The sequence below is a fragment of the Rosa rugosa genome, chromosome 2, assembly GCF_958449725.1.
Source record: "Rosa rugosa chromosome 2, drRosRugo1.1, whole genome shotgun sequence".
In the NCBI taxonomy this organism is placed as follows: Eukaryota; Viridiplantae; Streptophyta; class Magnoliopsida; order Rosales; family Rosaceae; genus Rosa; species Rosa rugosa.
Window position 1 is genome coordinate 58,810,405 of NC_084821.1, and position 13,753 is coordinate 58,824,157.

Below are 13,753 nucleotides of genomic sequence, written 5' to 3' on the forward strand. Positions count from 1 at the left end.
CTTCGGAGGACTGGGATGGGTCGACGGATGGGTAGGCCGTAGAAAGCGATAGCGTCGGCTGGAATAGAATCTCGTGGCGCTGGACCCAGTCCGGCATGGTGGTTTGAGAACCGGAGAAGCAGGGGTCTCTGGATGGTGGTGTGGAGAAGACAGCGGGCACCGATGCTGGTTCCCCAAGAGTGGGCAGCCTGTTCATTAAGTTCTTCTTCTTGATCGATGACTATCTTCTTTGGGGGAGCCATTTCTGGGTTTCTGTGAGGAAGATGTTGGCAGTAAGAGGGTTTCTGGGTTTAAGAGACTAAAAGAGTTTCTGATGTGACAGGTCTGAAGTGGCTGCGGGTTTAAATAAGAGATTTTGTGAGGGAAACGATACGACAGAAAGGCGTTTTTGCAAGCGAAGGGACGCAACCCTCATTAATGATATCGTTCCAAGAAATAGGCGTGTCGTTTTAGCCCCCTTCAATCAGTTACATTTTCGCGGGCCTGATTTCGGGGCCTGGGGGGCAATGTTTGAGCCCAAAAGTAATTTTGGCAAGATCCTTTAATGGATTTAGCACAGCGGGCCGATACCTGCAGCCCAAAAATAAGCCTACTTGGGTTTGGGTTACAGCTTCACCCATTCCGTGATTCATAAGGAAAACGAAACCTTATTGGAATCAAGTAGCAGAGATTGAATAAGAAACTTCAATCAATAATCCTTCTATGGCAAGGAACAGTCGAAACCCTAGGTATAAATACCAGGTTTCAAGGACGAATCAAGGACAACTCTCTCAATCAACTAATCGCACAGATTATCAAGCCTCCCCGGAGCAAACCTTCAACCTCGTTGAAACCCGACGACCGTACTTCCAGTCCTAGTCTCTCCAAGAGCCAACTGCTAGTGCTACTGCCACCGATACTACCAGTGAAGCAAGGGTAACGCCCTCGCAACCCAGCGAAGCTAAAGTCACGCTTTAGCAAAACCCGTGTTTTCTCAGAACTTCCCAATGATTGCTCTGCTCAACCTACAACGTTGAGTATCGATTCGGTGACGCGAAGAGATCACAACCAAAGCCCTTATCCGTAAGGCAAGAAGTCCTTTCTCGAAAGGCATAGAGAAGAACCTTGTGACGAGGTTGGTGCTCTCCTTGTCCACAACTCTTGAAGAAGAAGTCAGGTCAAGGGACTACTCCGACGACTGCACCCCACGGTGCTAGCACGCCCGCGCAATCACATGCTCAAAAGAGACAGTTTGCAAGCCAACTGGTTTACGCGTCAAACAGATAAAGAACTAGAGGTTCCTCCTTACTTGTTCTTCACGTCTCCTGCTGGGTTTCTAGGTTTATGCTTCATTTGCCAACCCCTAGACAAAGAAACAACCATGACTGAGTTTCGTGAATCTGGAACTGAGTTGGAGATAGCCAGTTTTGTTAACCGGATACCCAAGCAAGTGTTACCAATGGTGGTGCTTAAAAGAAAAGTAGATGGGTATTTTTGGTTTTTGCATCCTGCAAATAAGGAATTATTCTGTGGTCCTGGAGTACCACGTGGCACTGCCATGTGGTGGTCTCAACCAATAGTGAAATGTGGTGGGGACTATGCATGGGGTGAAAAAAAAAATGAAAAAAAAAAAAATTTAAGAGACTAATCAAAAATCACTACGAGTCACATGGGCCAATAATATCACTCCGGATCACCACATGTACTATGGTTCGAGACCATGTAATAATTTCCCCAGGCGAATAGGTATAGAGAAACAAAGGGTATTATCGTGAATACGGTTGACGAACTTGAACCACTTGCACTTAATATTGTTACTGATGGTCGAGGTCCGCTGGTTTATCCGGTCAGACCAGTCATTGCTGTCACTGGACCGGATGACTGGTATTCAGAGAAGGTTAGCCGTGATACCATCACGAAATGGGTAGATAATCAACCTTCATCTTTTGTGGTATTTTTGTGCTTTGGAAGCATGGGAAGTCTTACCGGACCTCAAGTGAGAGAGGTCGCAATTGGGCTTGAACGGGCCAAGGTTCGTTTCTTGTGGTCCTTGCGTGAGCCGCCCAAGGCATATTGGGCCTTCCGAGCAAGTACATGGATCTGGAGAAAGCGGTTGATGGCCTCTTAGAACGAAGTGTTGGGATGGGCTTGGTGTGTGGGTGGGTCCCGCAAGAGACAGTGTTAGAACTCAATTTTGGAGAGCGTATGGTACAGCGTACCAGTTGCTACATGGCCTATATACGCCGAGCAACAAATGAATGCATTTGAGATGGTGAAAGAATTAAAATTGCCAGTAGGAATTAAGATAGAGCATAGGGATTACAACGATTTAGTAACGGTAGAGGAGCTAGAGAAAGCGGTAACACGCTTAATGGATGGTAATGACTTCGTGAGAAAAAATGCTAAAGAGATGAAAGAAGATTAGAAAGGCTGTAACGGAAAATGGATCATCATTTACATCCTTGGCACACTTGATTTGATGACATAGTGATCAATATTTGAGTCAAGTATATATGGAGAATGTTTATCAAATACCATTTTACATAGCAACTAGCCAACTATTATTAACATACAATATTGCTCAAATGACTTTATTTTTGTTTGTTCAACCAACAGTATAACCTTCATATAACATCAACCCACAAACGTAAAAAATGCCATTAAGGACTTGCAACTAGCTGTTACACCCTTGCAATTTAAAACCCAATACGAAAAACAGAATGTTCAACCGCGAAATCAACAGCTTGAAAGTGGCATGTCTTTCTCATCTTGCTATGATATTTTGATAAAAACCAATTAGATTCACGCACAAAACAAACGCTAGCTCCATCAGTTTAGCTCATTACCCTGCTGCCACTACTACAATAAGTTAATCAGACGACGGGTATTTGTAGTTGTGTGATGACCAGCCTCACTGTGGTCTAAACGAGTGTTGTGTGATTGAAAAATCAGACAACAGTGATTTCACCGTTGTGTGACAATACTTTGCTCAATAGAATATCTGTTTCCGTTGTGTGAATTCTGCGCAGGCATGTGCCTAGCATGGCATGCACGGGGATGTGTCGGTACATTCAGACAACAGAAGAAGGAATTCACCGTTGTGTGAGATTCATAACACACAACAGATATAACTCATTCTTTGTTGTCTGAGGTTCATAACACACAACAGATATTACTCATTCTTTGTTGTCTGAGATATGTAACACACAACAGATATTACTCATCCTTTGTTGTCTGAAATTAATAACACACAACTGAAGTGAAATTATCTCCCTTGTCTGTTGATTACTCAGACAACAGATATGATTTCATTTCTGTTGTGTGTTATGAATCTCACACAACAGAACTTTGTTTTCTTTTGTTGTTGGTTGTTAGTTCACACAACTACTCTATTTGGTTAGCTGTGGTGTGAATATTGTAATCAAATTAGGTAGTAATTACCACAAAAACAATACTCTAATTCATATAATTCCATTACCATTTTTCAAACATCCATACATTCAAGTAACTAGATAATGTACCAAACAAGAAATCATTCCTAGCTGCGTACACTTGAATCAAAAGCTGATATAAAATTATTCCTAGATATCATTCCAACTGCTATTCCACTGACAACTACTTGGCGACCTGATCTGCAACTGCTTTGATGAGCCCCTCAATATCAGCATCTTCATTTTTTGCATCATTTTCTGCTATAAGATGCCAAAATGACATGGAATAAGCCATTTTGATACATCAAACAAACTTCAATTGATTCACCATATACAATTTTATAAGCATTGCAATAAATTTCAATTGATTCACTGTATTCTTGTTACAAAATTGAAATCATGAATCAAGACATGAACAAAAGTGAGGAAACCAGGAAGCAATTTTGGGTACCTTCCATCCATGCCAATGATCATGATGGTATTCTTCCGCTTGCCAAAGGCAACAATATGCTGCAGACCTTCCTGCAAGTGAAATTTGGCCACTGACCATTCTGAGCTGAAATACTTTGGCAGCACACTTGCAAAAGATGAAACCCAGAAAATGGCAGATCAATAAAACATGTAATGAGGTCTTGAGAGTTGGTAGAAGAGGCAGACTAGATAACTATCAGATTAACCAAAAACTTAGAATTGCAATCAGTCAATTTGTCAACTATACCCTAACCAATTAGAAAAGTGGGAAATATTAACGTAAAGCAATGTAAAGGGAAAGTGTCATCATGAGATTGTTTATTGATATACAAGCACAATAAAGATTATGTAAATTTGGCAACATAATCTGCTGCTAAACATTTAAAGATTAATGACGCATGTAAAAACGTGACATTAACTGCAGCTTATTAACAAAATGCCAAAACTCCACTAGCTATAAGCTCCAAGGAGTAATTTTACATAAGAGTATTTATAAGAGTTCCTATCACATACATAGGCCAATAGACTCCAACAAGTTTCATTCATTCTGTCACTAAGGAAATGACAATCATATGCATATACTAATGAGCCTTTAATATTTTAAACAGACCATTAGTGACTCCATCAACCATAAGCTAGCTGTAAAACTATAACACCTAGTGAGGGGAGATCAATAATATATCTTTATCCAGAACTTAACATAGATTATTTACCAAACATCAGTTTAATTTACATGTCGAAGACAACATCACTTGTAAATGTTGTCTAGTTTGATATCCCTGCAACAAGCCAAGATTCAAATAGTTATTTCAATAATTTGAGATTCAAACTCTAGAGTCCAAGGAATTAAAAAAAAAAAAAAACAGGTGAAATACACTGATAAATAGAAATCAAATACAAAATTTTAAGGGCCACAAAGGAAAGGAGAAGAGGGGAGGGGGGTTAGTTCACAGCTTTATGAAAGGTCAAACTAACTCTCCTATAAGAGCTGTTGCTGCTCCTCAAAGTGAATGCATCACTATGTATCTAGTTGCTTAAAATTAAATATATTTGGCTAGTAAATATATTGCTTAACAGTAAAAACATGTGAGCATGGAGACTTTGGCTAGTAATCTCAGGTTTAACTACTCATACCAATCCAGTAGGACAACAACACAAGGGTATCAATTAAACTCATAGTTTTACCCAACATTAGCAACTAGAACAATTTCACTACCCAACTAATAGACTAAACTACTAAACTTCAAGAGAATAAGAGCCTGATATTTAGCAGTCTTTCATATATATCACACATCCAATACCAGAAGGGAAGGCACACAACAACAAAAAAAACAATCTATAACCCTATTTCAAAAGCATGTCTAGGTCTATGTTTCATGACAAAAGAAGCACAACAGAATCATATACACATGAAGAGACAAAAATACATACTGAAGTAGATATTGTCTTGATCCCTTAAGTTGCATGGATAAGACATCTGTATATCACTATCTTGACCAGCAGTTTTCATTTTATTCCTCTACACCTTGGACTTCAAGGATGCTGAAATAACAAGATTGAAAAGTAATTAGCCATTTGAAATAATACTACTAAGACAATTCTCGACAGCATTCTGAGGAGCTACTAAGACAAACAGGTCATTAGTCTCATCTACATATTTGGCACCTGCACTTGCAAAAAAAGAAGCTAAGGCCATGGCATACAATCATTTATTAGAGAGCTGAATGATGAACTCAACAGGAACACAAGCACAAACACAACACTAAAAGAATGAAATCCTTGAAATCAAATAGGAACACAAAATGTCTATATACCACCTCACGAGATGCCACAATCCATTACCTAAAGAAATTTCTCTGAGTTGAAAAGGAACATCTCCAACAGAAAATTACCATTTGATATACCAGTTGCATAGCTTCTTGACCTAGGAGATATCTGCACATATAGCAACAGGTCAGGAATCGACACAAGCTGGACATGCACTTCCAACAAAACAGAGGAAGGAAAACAAACGAGCTCATGCATTAAGATATTATCTTACGTGTAGTTTCTATGCACATATATTGTAATGGACAAAGAAGAAGCTTGATGTAAACCCAATAGAAAAAACATACCACTTTAATCCTTGAGCTACAGATTCAAACTTATTTAAGATCCAAATAAGCCTATAGAAGCCCATATAAGTTTTAAATGGCAGCACAAGGCCTTAAGACTTATTTCAGATTCAAAGAAGCTCAGACCAAGCAAAAAAAAGAAACTAAGGAGTTGCTTCTTCAGTCCAGACCATACTCGAGAGACAAGAACAACAAATAAAAGTACTTGAAATTTAAAAAGCATCTCAGAAGTTGATTACTAGGTTGTCCGGACTCACATTCTTTATCCCATATCTGCAAAGGTTTGCTCCTAATTATCCAGAAAAAGGCACAGCTTAAGCATCAAAATTACAACAAGTATGATAAACGAAAACTAAAAACACAAGAGCGAAAGACGATGAGGCATACCCAAGGCTGCATAGAATGGAGAGAAACCCAGATTGGAATGTGTTCTTGAACATATTTAACTTGCTTCTAAGTCAAGCTGCAATCAAAGCTATTTACACAATGAGCCATTTGAATGATAGAAAAAGGGTAAATAAAACTACAGTAACAAGGTAATAGTTGGATCTAATATCCAGTCCATCTCATTAGAAACAAAAAAAGAAAAGAAAAGAAACAAACAAAGCCACAAAAGGTGTCAAGAAATTGCCTTTGGGGTAAATTTCTGCCAACCTAGTCAACTATGGACAACGAAAAGCACTAGACTCCTTTTGCTAGATAGCACATTCTATGTAAATTCATGTAAAACTATAATATAGTTTAAAGATAGAACTCTCACACAAATTTTAATGGCCCATATCATTAATACTCTTATATAGTTATGTGGCAAAATCATACAGCTTTCATTTGTGTTTTCTGCAATGTAAAGTATCAAATTATCACTGCAACCTAAGGGCCTGAATGGAAATGAGGTAATATAGTTTGAAACAAACCCTAAAAGCTTAAAAACTAGATTGAATGCAATTCCTAAGTAAAGCTCCAACAATTCAAATTTATGCAATTGATTAAACAATTCCAATCTACCTCTCCTACAATGGCAGAACGATCAAACACGAGTTATTTGACACAAAAAACTACAATTGACCCTCATAAAAAGTAAAACAAAAAAGAAAAAGAGAGGTACCATCATCCGAATAACCATTGCAAGGAGAAGAGCCCTGTGATTTCGTTGAGTTTTTAACATGTCCTTGACCAATAGAACAAAAGCTCATTAAGTATTCAGATACAATCTCAATTCAAGTAACTGCAATGAGTTATGATAATGCATATATGATCAGCTTTTTGGTTAATGAAACTACGACTGCTCTAGATATTCATATATAAACTAAACAGAGGACAAAAATGAAGAGACAGCACCATCTATTGAATGCTTTCCAGGCATCAAGCTCTGCTTCTCTATAGCAACACTAAAATCAAATCAAAATTTTAAGTCTAGACTTTTTTCTTTTCCTGCAATTATTGGCAATTAAACACGACATTAAAGAAAAAGAGTGAGTGCCCAGAAGAGGAAGAGTGACGAAGCTTGATGAGGGAAGCGCAAGACTAAAGGTGAATTCTAGATTAACTAAAACACATCTTCAGTATCATTTCCTCTCAATTCCATTAATCACAACACAAAATTCAAAATGAACACATCAATTAAAACTTGACCAAAAAAGCACCATACTTCGAAAAAGAAGGAAGAGATAAGCTAGTACATACCTTCTAGAGGTGGCCTTGCTGATCCAGATTCGGCATCAAAATGCTCTCGTAGGCCTCGTTCCCGCTGTCCTTCACCGGTGACGCCTTGTCGTTCAGCCCAAACTAGTGGAGCCTGGACTACGACCGACACGGAATGAATCTGTTGCTGCACATCGAGGTCTTCGACGAAGAAGACCAGAGGCTCGAGATTCCCCAAATGAGTCGAGTCGCTGATGGCTAGACTCAATCCGTCTCAACGCCAAAAGAATCGAAAATTTAAACTCTCCGGGTTGTTGCTCATCTCACTGCTGCTCGATTACTTGGAACCCTAGAATGTTCAATTCGCAATCCGATTTTTTCAATTGAGGAAAAATTTGGTATGGATTTCGAAAAATTGAGAGGAAAATGGGGAAAATTGAGGGATTGAATTAGTGGTTTGGATTAGAAGTGAGGAGGGCACAGGAATTTCATTTTGTATAAGAAGCGGGAGAGAAAGTGGTGAAGAAGATGACTGAGAGGGTTGAGAGCTGGTCGAGAGAGGTTTTGTTTTCTTTCTTTCTATAGAATCAGAGAAACTGAAGAGTCTTCTGCATCTCTTTGGATTTGGAGGCGAGGAGGAGAGAGAAAGTGGATCTAGGGCACTCTATCTCCTCCATCGCTAAAGAGGATTTGGATTTCAGGAGATAAAGAAAAGAAGCAAGGAAGTTGGGGTAGGCGGACCTAGGAGTGGAGGAGGCGGTGAGAGAACGCTTGGCTAGTGACGACATCTTCCTGGAGAGGAAGGTGGCGAAGGTGTGAGGGAAAGGATAGAGTGAGAGATAAGGGAGTATTGAGAGAGAGGGCAAGAGAGAGAGAGTCGGGGAAGACAGAGAAGTTTATTGAAACGTGGTCGCGGGTAAGCTAGTGAATTTTTTTTTTTTTTTTTTTTTTTTTAAGTCTGTCAGACAACGTATGGTTAAGAATCTGTTGTGTGAATGTATATAGGTAAAAATTTAGACAAACAAGGGGAGGGAAAATTGCCGCCTATGCCTACATATGTTTGATTTGAGTGAAACTTTGCCGCGCTTTGCAACCAAGTTCCATGATCAGACAACAGATCTTTAACAATCTGTTGTACAAATTTGTGCATCTTGCACAAGGTACACCTAGTAGGATTTTTCGAACTTCATACAACATTCAATCACACAACGAATAAGAAAAAACTGTTGTGTGTAGAGTTCAAATTCCATGTTGGTGAGCTTGTTCTGAGAGGGAATTATGAGCTCAGAATGGAGGGAAATCAGCTTCCCATTTACATAACAGAAACGTCTTAACTCAGTTGTGTGATATATTCCTAATTTTTTTTTTTTCAATTTGCTTACATTCACACAACAGAAACAGAATTGTACCGTTGTCTGACAGAGTTTGTGTTAACACACAACAGCGGATTTCTGTTCCGTTGTGTGATGAGTGTTGTGTGTTTCGATTTTTGTAGTAGTGTGCTTGTGTAACTCTTCAAGGAATGCTTCCGCTTCCTCATCTGCCGTTAGCTTCACATGCCTATTAGCAGAAACAATAGTCCCCAAAAAAAATCAATTTGAGTTGAGATGCAGAATTCATCTTTTCAAGCATTTTACGGTTTCTCTACTCTTCCGCTCTTGCCTCAAGATATAAATGCACCTTACCACCACCAGCAATTCCCTCATTCAGTAACGAAGTGGGAAGGAGAAAAAAAGTTAAGGGTTAAAATAGATCAGGAGACACAGAAGAGAGGTTGAAGGGAGATCGGATCAAATGGAAGAAGAAGCTAGGCGAACGAGAACCAGAATCCTGAAGCAGAACCAGAGCGGCATTGAGGTATAATCAAGAATTTCCTTTCTTGATATACCTCATCCTCTCCCATCCCTCCTCGCCCTCAGATTGGTCATGAGCCATAGCCAAATTAATGACTCAAAAGCTATATAAGCGATAGACTCCAATCACCGGGCATCAAGATCAGGACCAATCATTTGGTTCCTGATGAGTACGTAAAACGAGTAGCCATCGAACTAAGAGATAATCAGAAGTAAGAATAGAATTAATATTTGGCATGGTCTGTACGTGGGGATGAATTGGATTTAGACCAGGAAAGTTGTGGTGTTAGAGGTCAGAAGACATAAGAGGAGACGGAGAAGAGTAACAGAGAGTGGTGAAGGAGCTGTGGTTGCCCTAAACTAGACTTTTATTGGACTTTCAAATCAAAACTGACCATTGGATGTAAGGTGATCGACATATCAATGGTTGTTATTCGATTGCATGTACTACTGGTATGAATTTTATACCAACTTTCTGGCTCGTCAAGCTGGTAATTCATTGAGTTCAGTAAGTGCAGTTGTTGGGGAAATGGTAGCCATTGGTTCTCTGCAGCCATAGAAAGCAGTTGCAGGTTCTCAGAAGGTATGTATTTTATGATTTTTTTGGGCTTCATCCATTTATTGACAAGATCACCACCTGAGGCCATCCTGTATTGTGTAACACAAGGAATTAATTCTAGCTACTCACTCACAAGGTTTGTAATATCATATCCACCCCACCATTTTTAATCAACATACAAAGTTCTAAACGTTTCCTTAGCATTGTTAACCCGAGATGAGTGGGAATAGGAAATGGGAAATTGTTAACCCCAGAGGAATGTGGAATCAATATTGGTCCATGAGCATCGTAGCTGTTAAGGATGTTTTCCCAATGAAGTGAAAGCCATATATGCATGACCAAAACTAGCTACCAAGTACGTGCTACATGTGTGCCTCAGTAAACCTACTCGTACAGTCGTACCCATAATTTGCTAGCGATCAAGTAAAACTGGATTCCAGCCCTTCTCTGGATTCTGACTCAGGTGAGTCCAAGTTCCTCGGCCACCGTAACAAGTTGTGGGGGTTAACTTTCTGAATAATTCTCTAAACTCTTGATCGAAATTCATATTTTTTAGATTTGGGTTATGAGTGTAATTGATTCGAAATTCAGCTTAATATAACGGGACGGGGGAGGATCCTCTCCTGAGCAAATTAAATACCTGATCGAGCTACCTGAGTCTTGAAGCAGATGACACGACACGTGGATTTATCAAATCTAACGGTATATAATTCTTCTTTTCATTTGGTCACTTCTTTCCTTCCTCTCTCTTCTGATTTCCCTTCCTTCACTGCACGTTCTTCTTTTCCTTCCCTTTCTCTCTCTTCTATTCTTCTTCACTCTTTATCAGATGAAATCTTCTTATGACAAAACCTCTTTCTCTTTTAAATCTCTATTTCACAGTCGGCTTGGAGAATCAAACCACAAACAAAGTAGAGAACCCGGATAACCCCAGTCACGAAGGATGAACTTCAAAAGATTCAATTTTTATAACCCACAGCCTTAATTTGGTCTGGGTACTTGGGTAGGAAGAGAAGAGAGAATGCCAAGGGTAAAACCTGAGATTTGGTTTTCGTTTAGATTTGATTTTGCTGAGATTGAATGCCAAGGATTTCAATTTTGGATTGTTATTTTTTGGGTTGGTATGAAAGTGAAGAGAGCAAGGAAGGGAAAAAAAAATCAGAATGATCATGACGAAAGAGAGAGGTTCAGTGGAGATAATGGAGGTGGAGGACTGCAGTTGATTGAACAGCAAAACGGAATACGAAGTTGAAGAAGAAGAAGAAGAAGAGAGAGAATGAGAATGTTTTGATCGTTGGATTAAGCTGCAAAAAATGAAATAAGTGCAACAAAAGATTAGAGCCGTTAGATGTGTATCTGGACACGTGGCAGCTTATTATGAAAAGCTCAGGTAACTCAGGTGTTTAATTTGCTCAGGAGAGAGGATCCTCTCCCTAATATAACATATATGACTAATATAAGGAATAATTTTTATTTTTTTTAATGAACCTCGAAGATACGAGATTTGAATAAAGTAAGTTATAGAGAGTGGAAACTTCATTAATAAAAACGGAAATTATGAAACTTCATTAATAAAAGCGCTATCTCCCCGTGAACAGTACTGGCAGTATTGATTTACTCTTTTACCCCTTTGTGTTTCGCGCTATCTCCCCGTGAACAGTACCGGCAGTATTGATTTACTCTTTTACCCCTTTGTGTTTCTTAATTACGACATTGCCATTCAACATGCTGAGGGTGACAGAGAGACCGGGAGAGGTGTCTTCTGGGTCTTTTACGAGAGGAAGAGGTCTTCTGCGAGAGACATGCACAGAAAGAAGAAGAGGGAAATTCACATCGCCAGACTGATCGGAGAGAGAAGGAGAAGAGGGGGACGAGAAGAAGAAAAAGAGGAATCTGGGTAATTTGGATAATGATCTAAAGTACCTGGCTTTTATGTGTTTTAATTCGTGTTTTTCTTCTGGGTTTTGTGGTTTGATGCTTGGTTGCATGGTTTTTGTGGTTTTGGGTTTTCGAATTGCTTTCCTTTCAAATCTTTTGAAATTGCTTTGGATTTTTGTAATCGGATTTTACTTTCAGATTGCCCGACTGTGCCGATTAGGTCCTCCACAAGCGGAAGGAGTTTCTGGGTCTTTTACTTTTCCACTTCTACCAGAAGCCTGTACGATTATTTCTGTCTTCTTCGATGATGATTGCTTTAAATTCTCGGCGTGACATCATTGAGGTAAATCAGACATTGTATTGGTAGAGAAGTAAATTTTAGATTCTGTTTCTTTTCATGGAATTTGATGGTTTTTGGGTTTGATTCGATGGCTATCTCTCTGCCTTTGCTACTTTCAGTTTTAGTTTGATATGTTCAGCCAAGACATTAACATTGATTTGGGTAATTGGTCAAGTTTTGATTGCTTTGTTGTCTTTTTTATGTTGATTAGCAAAGCTTTTTCATATTTGGGTTTCTCTGTGCCAGTCTCAGTTTCTGAAAACAAGTTGGATGACTATTTTCGAATTGCTTTCCTTTCAAATCTTTTGGAATTGCTTTGGATTTTTGTAATTGGATTTTACTTTCAGATTGCCCAACGTAGAGAGAAAGAGAAGTGTGCCGATCAGGTCTTCCACAAGCGGAAGGAGTTTCTAGGTCTTCTACTTTTCCACTTCTACTGTACGATTATTTCTGTCTTCTTCAATGATGATTGGTTTAAATTCTGGGTGATTGAAGTAAATCAGACATTGTATTGATAGAGAAGTAAATTTTAGATTTTGTTTCTTTTCATGGAATTTGATGGTTTTTGGGTTTAATTCTATGGCTGTCTCTCTACCTTTGCTACTTTCAGTTTTAATTTCATATGTTCAACCAAGACATTGACATTGATTTGGGTAATTGGTCAAGTTTTGATTGCTTTGTTGTCTTTTTGATGTTGATTAGCAAAGCTTTTTCATCTTTGGTGATCTGCTGCAACGGCTTTGGGTCTAGGTTTGTGATTGAAATTATCTGCCTGTTAATTCAGAGATTGAATCAATCAGTACCTGGACTGGACATGACCGTCAAAGTATTCATCATTAGCAAGCAAATAAACCCGCGGCATCGCGCGGGAGGAATTGTCTAGTTCGGTCTAAATTACAAATTTATAAGGAACATTGTTCTAGCCTTCCATTTTACCATATTAACTAGCCTCGTGATCACGGCCGGTGAGACCATAAACTATGTAAGTCCTAATACTGATAGTAAGTCCTAATACTGATGGTATAGACACACACACACACACACATACTAGGGTTGTTTGCAGATAGACCAACATGGCCGATCATGATCACTAGGTAGGGAGTGTAAAGTCTTTATTAATTACTAGTCTTTTGGAATATGAATGCTACCAGAGAATGAAAAATTTCATATTATGCTGAAAATCCCTATTAGCTCTTTTTCTTAAGAGTGTATGAAAGATCAGCAGCCGATCACTATCTGTCTTACACAAGGGTATATGCAATTTCATAGAACTGGAGTGATAATAATAAGATCTTTACAATAAAACTAGCTGATATACATCACTATTCACTTTGCTAATGAATATAAACGTTTTCCTTTTTGTTTCTAATTCTAGTTTCCATCTGATCAGAACACGTATGTAATTAATTTCTTATTGAAACAGGCATGTACTGACTTGGAAAGATAGTTTCCATGAATAAACATCAAGCTTATTTTATTTCCTGCTA

The 13,753-nt window shown here is 38.8% G+C and overlaps 2 long non-coding RNA genes and 1 pseudogene across 2 annotated transcripts; 2 read left to right on the forward strand and 1 right to left on the reverse strand.

Moving 5' to 3' along the window:
- Nucleotides 1–1,360: 1,360 nt before the first annotated feature.
- On the forward strand, nt 1,361–2,459 carry LOC133731152 (UDP-glycosyltransferase 43-like; annotated as a pseudogene).
- A 2,875-nt stretch (nt 2,460–5,334) lies between these two features.
- Nucleotides 5,335–6,464, reverse strand: LOC133731539 (uncharacterized). The gene is made up of 4 exons (XR_009856707.1): nt 6,383–6,464; nt 6,253–6,284; nt 5,724–5,816; nt 5,335–5,423 (listed from the first exon to the last, which is right to left on the reverse strand). It is a non-coding gene; the product is annotated as an uncharacterized LOC133731539 (long non-coding RNA).
- A 5,306-nt stretch (nt 6,465–11,770) lies between these two features.
- LOC133733734 (uncharacterized) lies at nt 11,771–12,923 on the forward strand. The gene is made up of 3 exons (XR_009857862.1): nt 11,771–11,945; nt 12,125–12,269; nt 12,614–12,923. It is a non-coding gene; the product is annotated as an uncharacterized LOC133733734 (long non-coding RNA).
- Nucleotides 12,924–13,753: the final 830 nt, after the last annotated feature.